The sequence below is a fragment of the Chenopodium quinoa genome, unplaced genomic scaffold (genome assembly GCF_001683475.1).
Source record: "Chenopodium quinoa cultivar QQ74 unplaced genomic scaffold, ASM168347v1, whole genome shotgun sequence".
Lineage (NCBI taxonomy): Eukaryota > Viridiplantae > Streptophyta > Magnoliopsida > Caryophyllales > Amaranthaceae > Chenopodium > Chenopodium quinoa.
In genome coordinates, this window is record NW_018743555.1 from 1,215,184 (window position 1) to 1,230,353 (window position 15,170).

The 15,170-nt window shown below is 37.1% G+C and overlaps 1 long non-coding RNA gene across 1 annotated transcript; it reads left to right on the top strand.

The window, feature by feature from the left end:
• The first annotated feature begins 324 nt into the window (after window positions 1-324).
• Window positions 325-4,626, top strand: LOC110740292. The gene is made up of 4 exons (XR_002515017.1): window positions 325-848; window positions 2,466-2,537; window positions 3,855-3,971; window positions 4,356-4,626. It is a non-coding gene; the product is annotated as an uncharacterized LOC110740292 (long non-coding RNA).
• Window positions 4,627-15,170: the final 10,544 nt, after the last annotated feature.

Genomic DNA, 15,170 nt, shown 5'->3' on the forward strand with positions numbered 1-15,170 from the left:
TTTTAGAGAGATAAAGTGATGAAGAAGAAGATGAAATAAGGAGAAAGTGAGAAAAGAATAGGAAAGAAAGGAAGTAATAGAGGCCAAAAGTAGCGCGCCCGATCGGGCGAAAATAGCTTATTCCGAAATCTTAATTGCGCGCCCGATCGGGCGCGAATGCGTTGGGAATTTTCGACCTTTGCTCGCCCGATCGGGCAAGCTTCGCCCGACATATCTTTTCTCCTTACTCGATTTCTCAAAAATTGCGCCCGATCGGGCGAAAATAGCTTGATTTCCACTACAAGAAAAAGGTGAATTAGCAACTGATTTTTGCGACTACCATAATAATTAGTTGCAAAAATAATTTTAGCGACTGAATAAGACGAGTAGTCGCAAATTTTGCAACCGAATTTGCAGTAGTTGCTATGCGGTCGTTAATTAGCAACTGATTTTTGCAACTACAATAATAATCAGTTGCAAAAAATATTTTTGCGACAGAAAAAAACGAGTAGTCGCAAAATTTGCAACCGAATTTATAATAGTTGCTATGAGGTTGCTAATCTGCGACGCTCTTATAATAATTTGCGACTAACACGGTAGTCGCTACTATTATTTTTAATATTTATTAAAAAGAAATAATAAAAAAACCCTTAGTGTAATAAAAAAAACCCTTATTCCTCCAAAACAAAAAAAAAAAAAAAAAACAAGTTATTGCCACCAAAATAACAAGAACATCAGTATTCACCGTAAAAAACAAGAATATCATACTCTTCCTCAACAAAAAAAAAAAAAAGTTTAGAACCTCAAAGCAAGCCAGCCATCACCGTCATCTTCCTCTACTGCTGTTGCACCACCACCACTTCACCTAGGTTAGTACGCGTTCTTCTTCTTCCTACCTTCCATTCAATATTTCTCTTACTGCATTATGCCAATTGCGAATTTAAGGTTTATCTTTGATTTTTTTGTCCAATTTTTTATTTTAATTTTTTTCAATTGCGAATTGATATTAATCTGATAATTGATTAAATTGCAAATTGGTTTTAATCTGATAATTTCACAGATTCGAGAATTATTCTTGAAAGTTTGGTCGAATTAAGTAACTAGAATTAGGAATTAGTATTTCTCAATTATGTTTATGGGTTATTAGGGGCTATTCTTGAAAATAATACGTAATAAGTTAGTTGAATTAGGAATTGCGAATTTTAGGGTTTATTGAGTTTTTTTGTTCAATTTTTTATTTTAATTTGGTTTCTATTGCAAATTGCGATATAATAAACTACTGGAATAAGTCTCAATTCACATTATGTAATAAGCGGGAATTTATCAAGTATCCGAGTGATAACAAGGGGAAAAAAATTTGCAAGATTACAATGAGTTTATAACAATACAAGGCCTTAGTGATACTCTACTTAAAACCGATCCAGAGTAATCTTATAAGTGTATTGCTTTAGTTCTCGGTTGTGGCTTGAATGCCTTTATCCTTCAGCAACACGATGGTAGATGGCTAGAGTAATTAATCAATAAATATTCACTTAGGAATTAGAACATAAGAAATGCATAAGTGATAGATAACTTGGCAATTAGCAGTCTTGGCACTTTGAATTTGGAGTCTGAACAATGCCTCATTGAACTCACTTTGTCGTAGCCTTGGAGAGGAGCTGTATGTATATATGGGCTATGCCTTCTGATTGTCCAGCTAAATAACCTCACCTTTAACATTGATGGCTGGCTAGCAGCTTGCCTCTTAAATATCCTACTCTCTTGCAGTGAGTAGGGACACCTTGTTTTCATCTAACATTGAATAAGATGCAGGTCTTACACTGGGTGTTGATGATTACTAAGCATGTCTTATCTCTCAGCATGATGAATAATCTACAAGTGCTACTCAATTTACGTTTTTGTTTGGCAATCCTGATTACTATTGTATATTTGATATAGTTTTGTTTCAAATTTTCATGATTTAGTGGCTTCTCGTTTCACATTTTTCTTTTTAACCCTATTACTGACATGTTTGAACCTCTTTCTATTATTCTTTGAACTTCTGAAGTCCTGCAAGTAGTGGACTCCCAAAGCTTCTTGAAGAGTTAATTTCTGCTAGTTAATGATATGCTTCCGAGTTTCGACAACCTCCTTTGGCATAGTTCTTTCTCACAAAAGTAGTTATAGATTCCCTACACACATCAGTTTGTATAAATTCGATCACGAATGATGGAATAGAGAAGAGAATATATGTACATGTTTATATCAGTGTACCCTGCACTTATCTGGCTTTGCCGATAATAACTCAGTGACATATTATCGGAACGTATTCGATCACGAACTTGCAGTGTTATTGCTTTTTACTCATGATATATTTTCTTGAAAAAAACTGTATTACACAGCCCTTTAATGTTAGGGTTCAACTATGAAATTTCTTCTTAATTGTCATCTTTTTTCAATTTATCTTGAGTACATTGTAATTTTGGTTATTTTCTATGTATTATCAGGAAACTATAGCTAAATTTGCTACACCATGTATCATGATGATACCATCAGCAAGAGTCCTTGTGACGATCCAGGTAATTCATTTTGCTCTATAGATTCTTTTGAATGGAATTATAGATTTAATTAAGGTGAATATTGCTTTAATAATATATTACATGCTAAGTGGGTTGTTTACAACAGAGGAATATAAAAAGCTTCATGCTTGACTGTTTGTTAACTTGTATATATTGTGTAATATAAACTTGATGTGTTTGTAGCATGCATATTGTTTTGACATGAATTGTTGGAACTATTTTCAATTTATGAACAATACAAAGATATACCAACCTGTGATAACTTAAAGGTAATAGCATATAATTCACATTATGCTACTCCATGAAAATAAAGACTGTAAGGGCTGCTTCCGCTTAGTGTTAATCATTATACTTGTGAATTTAGCTCCACTTTTGAACTTTTTTTTTTTATAGGAAAAAATCCTTTTGAATATTAGAATTAATGTAAATTTTGGGTTAAAATCTGTTGGAGAGAGTTAGTTTTTGTATTAAAGCTTTTATATTTATGTATATTATATGGAAAATTTATGTATATATATATATGTATTAGGGAGCAGGTACAACAACATATATATTGGCGCCAAAATTTATTGCAGGAATATGAATTGCAAAAGGGCTTGGATATTAGACGAATATAATTATTTATGTTTTTTTTTTAAAAAAAGCGACCTCAGAGAGACCACCTATGTTAAATAAATGGTCTCATTATTTAAAAAAGAAAGACCACTCATTTAAAATAGGTGGTCTCAGTATTTAAATCCAGAGACCACCTATTTAAAACATTTGGTCTCTTATCCCTCTATATTAATTTTTATTAAACTAAAAAAAGAGACCATCAATTTAGCTAGGTGGTCTAAGGTATTGTAAAGTTAGACCACTTTTAATATTGTGGTCTCTTTGACCAAAGAGACCTGTGAGCTAGAGACCACGCCTAAGGTAGTCTTTTTGTCCATTTTGATATGGTCTCTTTGGCCATTTTTGTAGTAGTGGAAATTGCATAAAACTTGGAGAACTGAGTTCGATGCTAAGGCTAGGAGAGAATTTGACAAAAAAGCTGTGGACCGACTTAGGGGCACATTGAACCAAGTTTACAAAATGCCTCTCCATAAGGAAGTTAGTTTCATGACTGACACTGGTCGAGCTGAATTCATAAATAAGCGTAAGCATCCTGATTTTCTGAAACGTTCTAACCAAGCAAGTGATAATCGGTTATCTGGCCAAACATTAGAGAAGTTTGACCCTGGCCATCGCAGCAAACTTATGATTTTATATAAGATTGAAGCAAGTAGAAAATTTTGTTGTATTTTTTTTAGTGCTAACAACTTCTTCTAATACAAGGCAAAGAAAAAGGATGGAATTTTACCAACTGCTGCTGAAGTTTATGAGAGCACTCATTCTGTTTGTGTGGGCAATGATGAAGTTGAATTAATGGGTGACAAGTCTCAAAAAGTCATGGTATGAGTATACTTCTATATTTTGCTAAGATTACAAAAAAAAATATATATGGTAGTTAATGTTTGGAGATATTATAGATTGTTTATTTGTTTGTGTGATTGAGTTGGAGGATGAGAATGATTTGCCGGCATTAATCATATGATTAATGCGGTATGGCACAATGTGAATTGAGACAGGTTTATTTTGAAGCCATACCCTATAGGAGGGGATTCTTCAATTTACAAAGGAGACTCTGCCGAAATTTTTACTAATAACTGCTTACATAAATTATTTTGCCATAAGTGTTGCATTTTTTATTTTAACTTTTTTTTTTTTTTTGATGTTTTTAGTCTTTTTAAGTTTTAACATTTGAGATCATAGTTACTAATACATATCTTAATGCAGGGAGAATATATGGAAAAACTTGAGGAATATAAGAACTAAGGAATTGAGATAAACCCCGACAAAGTCTATTTGGAGGTTGTAGGTGGGCAAAAGAAAGGAAAAGTCTACGGTTTAGGGAGTGCTTCACAAATGTATTACAAGAGTGATCCTACTTCTCAATCTACTGCATCATCTTCCACTCCTTCCATGATTTCTCAATTAAGTTCTCAAGTTGACGAACTAAAGAAGATGGCGGAAGAAAACCATAACAAGGTAGAAGAAAGCCAAAAAATAGCGGCAGAGAGCTTAGAATGTGCTAAGGAATTCGTCGAAAATCATGAGATCGAAAAAGCTACATGGAAGAAGGAAAAATTAGCTATGCAAAAAACATTGCAGGAAATGGCGTCAATTGTAAAACAAGTTTACCGTCCTTATAAGCCTCCTACTCCTGCAGTCACCCACTCTCGTGATACAACTAAGTGATTTTTATTTTCTTGGTGGTAATTTTATGAACAACTGGTCTTTTACATTGTCATTAATTCTTGTTTGAAGTAGCTTTTTTTTATATGGGAGGTGACTTTTGGAACAATTAGTCTTATGAGTTAAATATTGTTTTTTAATACATTGATACAAAATTGATTGATATTTTGGATATTTATTTGAATAAAATTAACATTTTGGTTATTTGAATTTATGCGTGGGTACCTTTTTTTTTGTGATTGATATTGGTTGTCGCTAAATTATGGTCTCAAATATTGATCGTCAGTCGCAAATATTTAGCAACTGCAAATTTGGTTTAGAGACTGATTGGTTAGTTGCAAAATCATTAGTCTCAATAGTCGCAAATCTGTCACAAATTATTAGTTTGTAGTCGCAAAAATTTGTTTCGTAAGTAGTTGCTAATACATCGCAAAAAACATTAGTCTCAGTAGTCGCAAATCCATCGCAATTAAACTAGTCTCCGTAGTCGCAAAAGTTTAGTCTCGTAGTCGCAAAAGTTTGGTCTTGTAGTCGCTAATCCGTCGCAAAAGTAGTCTTACAACATTGGTCTAAGTAGTTGCTAATCCGTCGCAAATATTTTACGACGGACAATAATTTAGTTGCTAAAATTTGAAAGTTAGTCGCTAAATGGTAGTTGCAAAGGCGTTGCAAATCCGTCGCTAAATTTGCGACTGTGCAAAAATTAGTCGCAAAAAAGGATTTGCGACGAGGTCTTTGGCAACGAACCAAAGTAGTCGCAATTCCGTCGCAAATCCATTTTTGCAACGGATTTGCGACTACTTTGGCCGTCGCTAATTACCCTTTTTCTTGTAGTGTTCCAACCTCACTTGCGTGCCCGATCGGGCAAAAGTAAAGCTGAAATTACCTTTACTTTCGCGCCCGATCGGGCAAGTGCCCAAATCAGATCTCTTCTTTTTTCAACTTCTTTTCTTAAGTCTCCGTACCTGTCAAACCTATACCTGTACAAAAACACTTGTAAAAGGTAAAATTGCACTCTCCTCTCCTCTCTAAAAAAAATTAAAAAAATAAAAAAAAATAAAAGAAAAGAAAAACTAGTCTAGAAAGCAAGAAATACGGGTTGCCTCCCGCAAAGCGCTGGTTTATCTAGGTCCCGCACGACCTTCTTACCAAGTACAAGAACTAGGAACCTTGACCTAATGCTTGGTCGGGTGGTTTCTCACCCGGTAGAGCGATGTTTTGGGCTACGACGCGGCTTCCTGACATACCTTGTGGGACGCCAATTCACCTTATCTGGTGGATCCTCCTTTACTTGAACTGGGGGTTCTTCAGTGCTACGCACTAAAGATCCCTATTAGATCGAGGGTTGTTTCAAATTGTCACTGCATTTAGCACTTGCAACTCGATCTGGCGGAACACTCACCATAGGATTAATTTCCACAACTTGCTTGATTGATTCCACCTTTTCATCCTCAAAGCCAAGGCCGACAGTGTAGAGGGCTCTTTCTATTGCATCAACTTCCTTCTGCCATTTGTCTATCTCATCTGCAACACAAGATACCGCCTCCCAGGGATCTTTTACAAGTGCTTGGGGCTTGTTAGAATAAGATTGAACCACATTAACACTAAAGCACTTCTCCTCTATCATGGGGATTTTAGGGGTATTATTAAGATTAAAAATATTTTATCGTCCCCTACTAATAGTGTTAATTTGCCACTTCTCACATCTATAATTGCTCCTGCAGTGTTAAGGAATGGTCTACCCAAAATGATTGGAGTTTGCATATCCTCATCCATATCAAGAAAAACAAAATCAACAGGTATACAAAATTTACCTACTCTAACAGGAACATCCTCTAAAACACTTAAGGGGTATTTGAAAGAACGGTCAGCCATTTGTAGAGTAATATTAGTAGCTTTTAAAACACAGATAATGGCATAACACTAACGCTAGCACCCAAATCACACAATGCATTATCAATCATTAGATTGCCAATATGACAAGGGATAGAAAAACTACCCGGATCTTTTAATTTAGGTGGAGATTTATTTTGAAGTACGACACTACACTATGTAGTGAAAGCTACTGTCTCTACCTCACTAATAGACCTTTTTCTTGTAAATATTTCCTTCATGAATTTTGCATATGCAGGAATTTGTGTAATTAATTCAGTGAAGGGAATTATTACCTGCAAATATTTTACCATCTCCAAAAACTTACCAAACTGCTTATCCAAATTTGTTTTTAAGTGACGATTGGGGAATGGAAGTTTGATAACTGGCTTTGGAGCATTACTGCTACCTTCCCTGGAGTCGTACCCTGCAATGTAAAATTATATATATTAGTACTATGCTTTATCCCTTCTGGGCTATTAGCTACATCGTCAGGTGTAACGAAATCAAGATTAGCATTATTTATTAAAACAGGTTCATCATCTCTGGGCATGGGAGGCCCTTCATAGTTTGAACCACTCCTTAGAGTAATTGCATAGGCTTGATCCGTAGGCCTGGTCAGCTGTGCTGGCAGAGTTCCCTGTTGACGGGCTTGTAGAGTAGCGGAAAGTTGCACGATTTGATTATCTACAATTTTATTGTGTGCTAAGATTGAATCAATTTGGGCATCCCTACTCTCCTTGTGCTTCTGCATATTAACCAGCATCGCTCTAATTTCTACCAGAGCAGGGTCTGAAGATGAGGAGGATTGTTGTGGTTGATTCTTCTGGCTAGCATTGGGGTGGTAATATTTGTGCTGTTGTTGTTGTGGCACCTGTCTTGTGGTGGATTTTGGACATTGGTGCTCCGGTAGGAAAGTTAAGGATGACTCCGGTATCCAGGATTGTAGGTGTTGGAGTATGGGTTATTCTGCCTATAAGCTTGAAAGATATTAACTTGCTCCACGGAACTCCTGCAATCTTGCTCCCAATGACCTAAAATTCCACAATTTTCATAGAAAGCCTCATTAGCATTATTATTAATTGCAAAAACATTAGCTATATTAGCAGTGCTAAGATTATCTAATTTCTGGCAGATAGAGCTTAATTGAGCTTGCAAAAAGGATACAGAGTCAACACTATGCTTCCCCTTCTTAGCAAAGCCTCTAGGATTCCCATATTGGTAATTATGTATCGCCATATCTTCGATAACTTGACCTGCATCATCAACATTAAGATTCATAAACCTCCCACTAGCTGCAGAATCTAAGATTATTCTAGATGAATTTCCAATGCCATTGTAAAAGGCTTGGATTAACTGCCATTGTGCCAAATTATGGTGGGGACATTCTCTTTGTAGGTCTTTGAACCTTTCCCAAGCCTCATATAAAGTTTCATCGGCTTCTTGGGCAAAGTTCTGAATTGCACTCCATAGTACGACTGTTCTCTCTGCAGGATAATATTTGTTATAAAAATTAAAAACAAGAGTTTCCCAGTCAGTTATACCAAGTGCAGTTCTATTTAATCCATTAAACCATAATTTAGCTTTTCCAGTCAAAGAAAAAGGAAAGAGAATCTCCCTAATTTGATCTTGTGTGACCCCAGCTTGCCTGATGGTATTACAGTACTGACAATAGTATGCAATATAAAGATTTGGGTCTTCACCCTTAGCTCCACTAAATTGCTTCCTTTCTATCATCGTTATAAATTGGGGTTTAATCTCAAACTGTACCCCATCAAGAGCTGGAGTGGGAGTAAGGTGTGGAAAATCTGTAAGCTTTGGTTGTGATTAATCCTTTCTATCATCGTTATAAATTGGGGTTTAATCTCAAACTGTACCCCATCAAGAGCTGGAGTGGGAGTAAGGTGTGGAAAATCTGTAAGCTTTGGTTGTGATTAATCACTAAGCTTCTTTGGAGCCGTCATCTCTGATTCTGGATCTGATGATACCTATGAATCACTAGAATCAGTTGGAGGATCTCGGTGATTATTATTATCACCAGAATCTGCCAGAATTTGCTTGTAAAGATTCTTCTGTCTATGGAAGCATCGTTCGATCTCAGGATTGAATGGGATGTAACCTGATCTGGAACACCTGGGCATAAACAAAGAAAACTAAAAGCAAATATGAGACTTGCCTCAAAGAACTAACATTCTCTGAGATAAAAAGAAATAACCTACACTACGAAAATAATCAGAAATAAAAATAAAACTGTTTACCCGGCAACGGTGCCAAATTTTGACAGGGAAAAGTCGTATCCCCTAATCAAAAGTAATTCCTAAAGCCACTAACTAATAATAGATAGGGAAGTAGGGTCGAATCCACAGGGAAACTGGCCTTTCTATTCCTAATTTATTAAAGTAATCTAAATTATCAAGTAACCAATATGTAAATTTGGATATAAAACTAAACTACGGAGATTAAGAATAAGGAGAAAACAATGAATAAAAGGTCTAGGGCATAGGTTCACCAATAAATAATATTCCAGGGTAAAACATAATAATAAATCATCAATGCATAAATTAATCAGATCATAAAGGGCTTTTGCTATGTATTACAATCACACAATTAATTTACCGGATTAAATCTCATCTCTCGAATCTCGACTTAACCATATAAATTAACCTGCCTATTGAAACTAGACCTAAACATCAATTCTCATCTCTCGAATCTCGAATAAATATTGTAAAACTCATGCATAAAAGATCTGCGCCCGCTTTTTTTCCTTCGCCCTTCCTGATGCGCCACGCCCGATTGAGCTTAAGCTCACCCGATCGGGCGCGCCTTCTTGGTGCTGCTTCTTTGTGCGCGCCCACCCGATCGGACGCAAGCTTGCCCGATCAGGCTCGGCTTCTTCTTCGAGTCTTGGAATTCGATTGGGCTCGATTCTTCGGCCCAACCCGGATTTCCTCTTTGGGTCTTGAATACTCGATCCATATGCCCCGGTATCACATACCGAGCCCTTAATCACCGGCTATAACTAGTCCTGGGCTTCAAAGACGGTCGTGTCCTCCTAGTGCTCGTAGTTGCTTCATGAAAAACCCGGAAAACGCTCCAAATGTGCTTAGATAGTAGATTGTATTTTCTTTACCTTCTACTTCTTGTGCAAGCATAGCCCCCATTGTCTCTTTGGTGACTGTTAAGTACAACCTAAGAGGATTTGCGAGATAGGCTTTGATCTTTTTAAAGGCTTTTTGACACTTGTCATCCCATATTATTGGCAAATTCTTTATGAGTTTCTTAAATATTGGTTCGCATATCGTTGTTAATTTCGATATGAACCTACTTATATATTGCAACCGGCCAATAAAACCTCAAATTTGTTTTTTGGGTGCTGGCATTGAAATGATCGCCTTAATCTTGGTTGGGTCTATCTCTATTCCTCTAGAGCTTATGACAAATCCCAAGAGCTTTCCTGAGGTGACTCCAAAATCACAAGATGGATTCAACCTCATATTGTATTTTCTTAGCCTTTCGAAAAATTTTCTTAAGGCTACTTGATGTCCTTGGCGATCTTTTGATTTCACAATTATATCGTCTACATATACTTCAACCTCTTTGTGCATCATATCATGGAATAGGGGCAGTTGCTGCTCGTTGGTAAGTAGCACCCGCATTTTTCAACCCGAATGGAATTACCGTGTAACAGTAAGTACCCCATGGTGCTATGAATGTTTTTTTCTCCATGTCTTCTTCTGCCATGAGAATCTGGTTGTACCCTGCGTATCCATCCATAAATGAGAGAAGCACATGATTTGTTGTATTATCTACTAAAATATCAATGTGTGGTAAAGGGAAGGCGTCCTTTGGCCTTGCCTTATTTAAATCTCGACAGTTGACACATATTCTTACCCTTCCATCCTTCTTTGGAACTAGGACCACATTTGCTACCCATTCGGGGTATTTGGATACCCTAAAACCTGCAGTTATTTGTTTCTGAACTTTCTCTTTTATTTTAAGAGCTACGTCAGGTTTCATTCGACGCAGATTTTGTTTTATAGGTTTCATTCCTGGAATTAGTGGTATAGTGTGTTGAGCTATTTCTCTATTAATGCCTGGCATATCTTCATATGACCAAGCAAATACATCGATAAATTTTTTGAGTAGATTAATTACATCGGTTCTTATTTATTAAGCGTTAAATTGATTTTAACTTCTCTTTTAATGGTTGAATCATTTGAGATATCAACCGTTTCAGTATCCTTAATTATCGGTGTTTTCTTTTCAAGTGTTTCCATTGCTTTAATAATTTCTTTGTCATTTTCATTGTTAGTTAAGCAATGCTCGTCATCTTGGGTTAATGAAAAAAACGAGGAGTAAGAGGAAGAAGACATATTATAGAATTTTGAAATCATTACATCAAAAAGAGAAATGTCCTCAGGGACTTGATTGCTAACTATCCTAGGAGTAGAAATAGAAGAATTAGAAATAGGGGGTGCTATAGCTAAAGACAAGACTCTACAGGAGAAGACTCAGACTCAGACTCAGACTCGGACTCAGACTCAGACGACTCTTCAAACATTGGTCCTTGCCCTGTTGTTATAGAGATTTTTCTTCCACTCGGAGTAGTCACCTTGACCGTCTTGCGCCATCCTTGCACTAAACCCTCCGCTAGAGTGATGAACTTCGAAGGGTCAAAGTTATCGCTTTGTATAACCGTTTGGATGTGCGAGGAATTATCCTCTACATATTTCGGCTCATCCTTTTCGCGCTCAAATAGTAGTCCCATGACATTAAAGTCAGAGCATGGGGGTGCTTTCTCCTTGTGAATAGGAGTTGGGATCTTATCTAGAAAGTAGTAACCCAGAAAGATTTCGAACCCAGGTTGCCTTATGCCATTTATAACAAAAGGTTCGGGAAATTCATAGCATGGATAGTCCTCTCCTTCCTTTACAACTGTCCGTTGAGAGTAAGAGGGTATTGATCCATAGGGATTGCTTTCTTTTTGGTGCGAGCGTTCCTACGCTCCTTAGACCTTTCCTTGGATCTCTTAAGATCTTCCCGAGTCGATTCGAAACCAAGTCCGAAAGTATCTAACTTAGGGAGGCCAGGTAATTCCATTTGTTTTTCTATCTCCTTTTTCTTTCCTAAAGTCATTCAGGGAAAGTGTCCCTGTCTTTTCAGAAGAGCATTTACCGTCATATTGGAGTGGGGGTCGTGAAAAAGAGGGGTCATTTCATCCTTCTCGATTAAGGAGACCTCTTCATTAAAGCCCTACAAGTCTTCATCATCCTCATCGTTCTCCACGTTGATAATCGGATTTTCAACAGATTTAATCCTCATAGGTGAAGCATCGATTGTGATGGGGATTCCTCCAACTATGGCTTTTACCTGTTGGTGAAGAGATGAAGGGAAGGCCTTGAGGTCATGAAGCCAAGGGAGTTCTAATAATAGGTTGAATGAAGCCTTAATATCTACCACTTGGAAGGTAGTGGCATGTTCTATTGCTCCCGCCGTTACATTCATAGTGATTTTTCCAATAGCTTGGCGACAAGTATTGTCGTAGGCTCTTATTCCTTGTGTTGACGGGGTTAAGTCTTCATCCCTTATGCCTAACATCCTCGCAGTTATAAGTAGACAGACATTAATTGTCGATCCGTTGTCTACAAGAGTCATTGGGACGTTCATCCTCTTGCAGACTATTGTGAGGTTTAGAGCCTTATAATGCTTGTCACCTTCTAAAGGTAAATCTTTGTCAGAAAAGGTGATCAAGTTGATAGGACTAGGGAGATCACTCGTAAGGAAGTTAGCCAACCCCTCAGGAGTGGTGTCGGAATCTATCCCTATCTTATCCAAGGCATTCATTACTGCCAACCTATGTTCTCGAGATGTAGCTAGAAGTTCCCATACGTTCATTTCGACCTTGGTCTTCTTGAATTGTTTGACAATGTCATTGTCTTCTACAATTTGTATGGGAACTTGTTGCACGACAGGTTTAGGTTGTGTAGAGATGGGAGGTTGCATTCTCCCAGATCTTGTGAGGACGTCTATGGGTGAATCTTCTTCATCCCAAAAATCACTTATTGAATATGATATTTAAAGTGGAGTTTCTTCCATGTCCTTAAGGTAGACGTCTTCATCATTGTTGTCCCAAACCCCATTAATGCTTATATCTTGTTCTTATGGGATTTGAACTAGCTTCTTATCATCAATCATCTTCTGAATTAAATTTTTGAATTTAAAACAGTTTTCAATGGTATGTCTCCTGATTGATGGTATGGACAGTAGAATATATCTTTCCTCTTTAGTGATTCAAATGGTCTCGGTTCGAGAGGTTTGACCTTACCATTCTCCGAGAACATTTTGAACATTTTAGCATAGGAAGTCCCCATTGGAGTATAGAATTTATTACTCTTCTTGGGTGTGTCAATTACATGGAGAGGGAATGATTTCTTCTCCATAGGTGGGGCTTTAGCCTGTTTGCTTTGAAGTTCCTTTCCTTGTTTCTTTGCTAATTCAATAGCTTCACGTAACAAGTCTATTTCCTCCCACATTGAACATATAAGAATTCGTACTTCTTCCTTGGTTGAAAGTTCTGGTTCAGAAGGAAAATCATCCATGGCATCGAAAAAGGTTTCCTCCTCTTCTTCGATGGCATGAACTTCTTCAATAGGTTTGATGACAGATGAGGGATCGACATGGTTTTCCTCATCAGATATAGCCAAGGAATCGGAGAGAGGTGCATTTTTTATGCTTGGCTTCTTGCTTGCAGGGGGTAATGGTAGCTTATTGTTATCAATCAAATCTTGGATAGCTTCCTTAAGCTTCCAACAATTCTCAGTGAGATGACCCCTACCTTGGTGATATTTGTAGTGTGCATTGGGGTTCCAGTTAGCTGGCCTCTTTTCAACTGGTGGGTCCCCAAATTGTCTAATAGGAGTTATAAGACCTTTTGTATTCAGTCGATCGAATGCGGTGTCATAACTCATACCAATAGGAGTAAAGTTCCTCCTAAATGGTTTCTTTTGTCCTTGGTTGTTCATAGCAAGGACTTCACTCAAATTAAAGATGCTAACATTATTTGAGTGGAAGGTTTTAGAAGAAGAAGGATTGTCGTTCTTCTTGCCTTTCCCGCCATTGTTGGAATTATTGTTAGCAGATTTTTGTTTAGTAAGGTCGTCTTCAATGTTAATCCCAATATCAGAGACGGCCTTGAAGGTATGAAGGTTGTTTTGGTACTTAAGATGCTTGGAGTACTTTTCTTGGAGGTTCTTGAGAAACAACCTCACATATTCCTTTTCACTTGGTACTTCAATCATCCTAGCAGAGGTTTCTCTCCATTAATTGGAGAAAGAAGTACAACCTTCATTCTCTTTTTGTTTAAGTATTTCAAATTCCCTATGATCAGTTTCAACTTGAATATTGCATTTATATCTATTAATGAAAGCGTTTACAATTGATTCCCAAGTAGATCTTTTCTCTTTTTCAAGGGAAAAGAACCATTGTTGGCAAATGATTTCAAGAGATAAGGAAAATAAAGAATGAAATACTTTTCTATCAATACCCTTAATACTCATTATTGTTTCAAAAGCTCTTAAATGAAAGTAATGGTTATCAGTTGCCTTGAATTTTGGGATGTCGTTGGCATTGAACTTCTGCGGAAGAAGCTCCTTGTACACCGAGACCCCTTGTGAGCTAATGCCCTAGAACCTGTAATCATTAGATATCTTGCTCAAGCTTTCTTGCATGAGTTCCATTTGTTGTTGCTTCACAGGGTCATTAATTTGGCGGGTTAGGGTTTTTAGTAACTTAGTAACACCAGTCATTTGCTTCTTGAGCTCATTAACTTCTTCTTGACTCGCCATTATCTTCTTGGCTTTCCTTTTTTGACCGATTGGTTTGTCAAAGAGTTGTATTTGAACGAAAAGGTTGTCTCTGATCAAACGCCCTTCCTTTCTTGACCACGCGCTGTAAATTATACCATTTATTTATTTTAATGACTTGACTCAAATTGACTTTGACTTTACGGGTTTATAAAGAAAAAGAAAATAGCAAAAATAGGGTGTATTATTTTGGGAATCAAGTATAGGGGTTCAAACAAGTGGTTTAATTGGTGGATTAATATACGACTTAACCCCCTAAAAAAATGACGGAAAACACGCGCATACAAGACTCTCTAGACATGGTCAAAGTTTATATACATATTAGTGTGTGCTTTGTTGGGGTTTTGCGAGTCTGACTCACCGCGAAAACAAACCCAAAACCAAGACCACACTCAAAATAAATAAAACCATAAACATAAATAAACTAATCACAAGATTAAGACAAGATAATTACCTTTGGAACGTACTTCGCCCAAACATAAGGGGCTCTTACTTCGAAAGCCAGCCTCAAAAATACGACGGCCTCCAACGATAGTCCACCCACAACTCGACCACCGAAAACGGTCCAATGCCTTGGAGTTAGCAAGGCCTGACATAAACCCGAGTGATTAGTGAGTTCAAA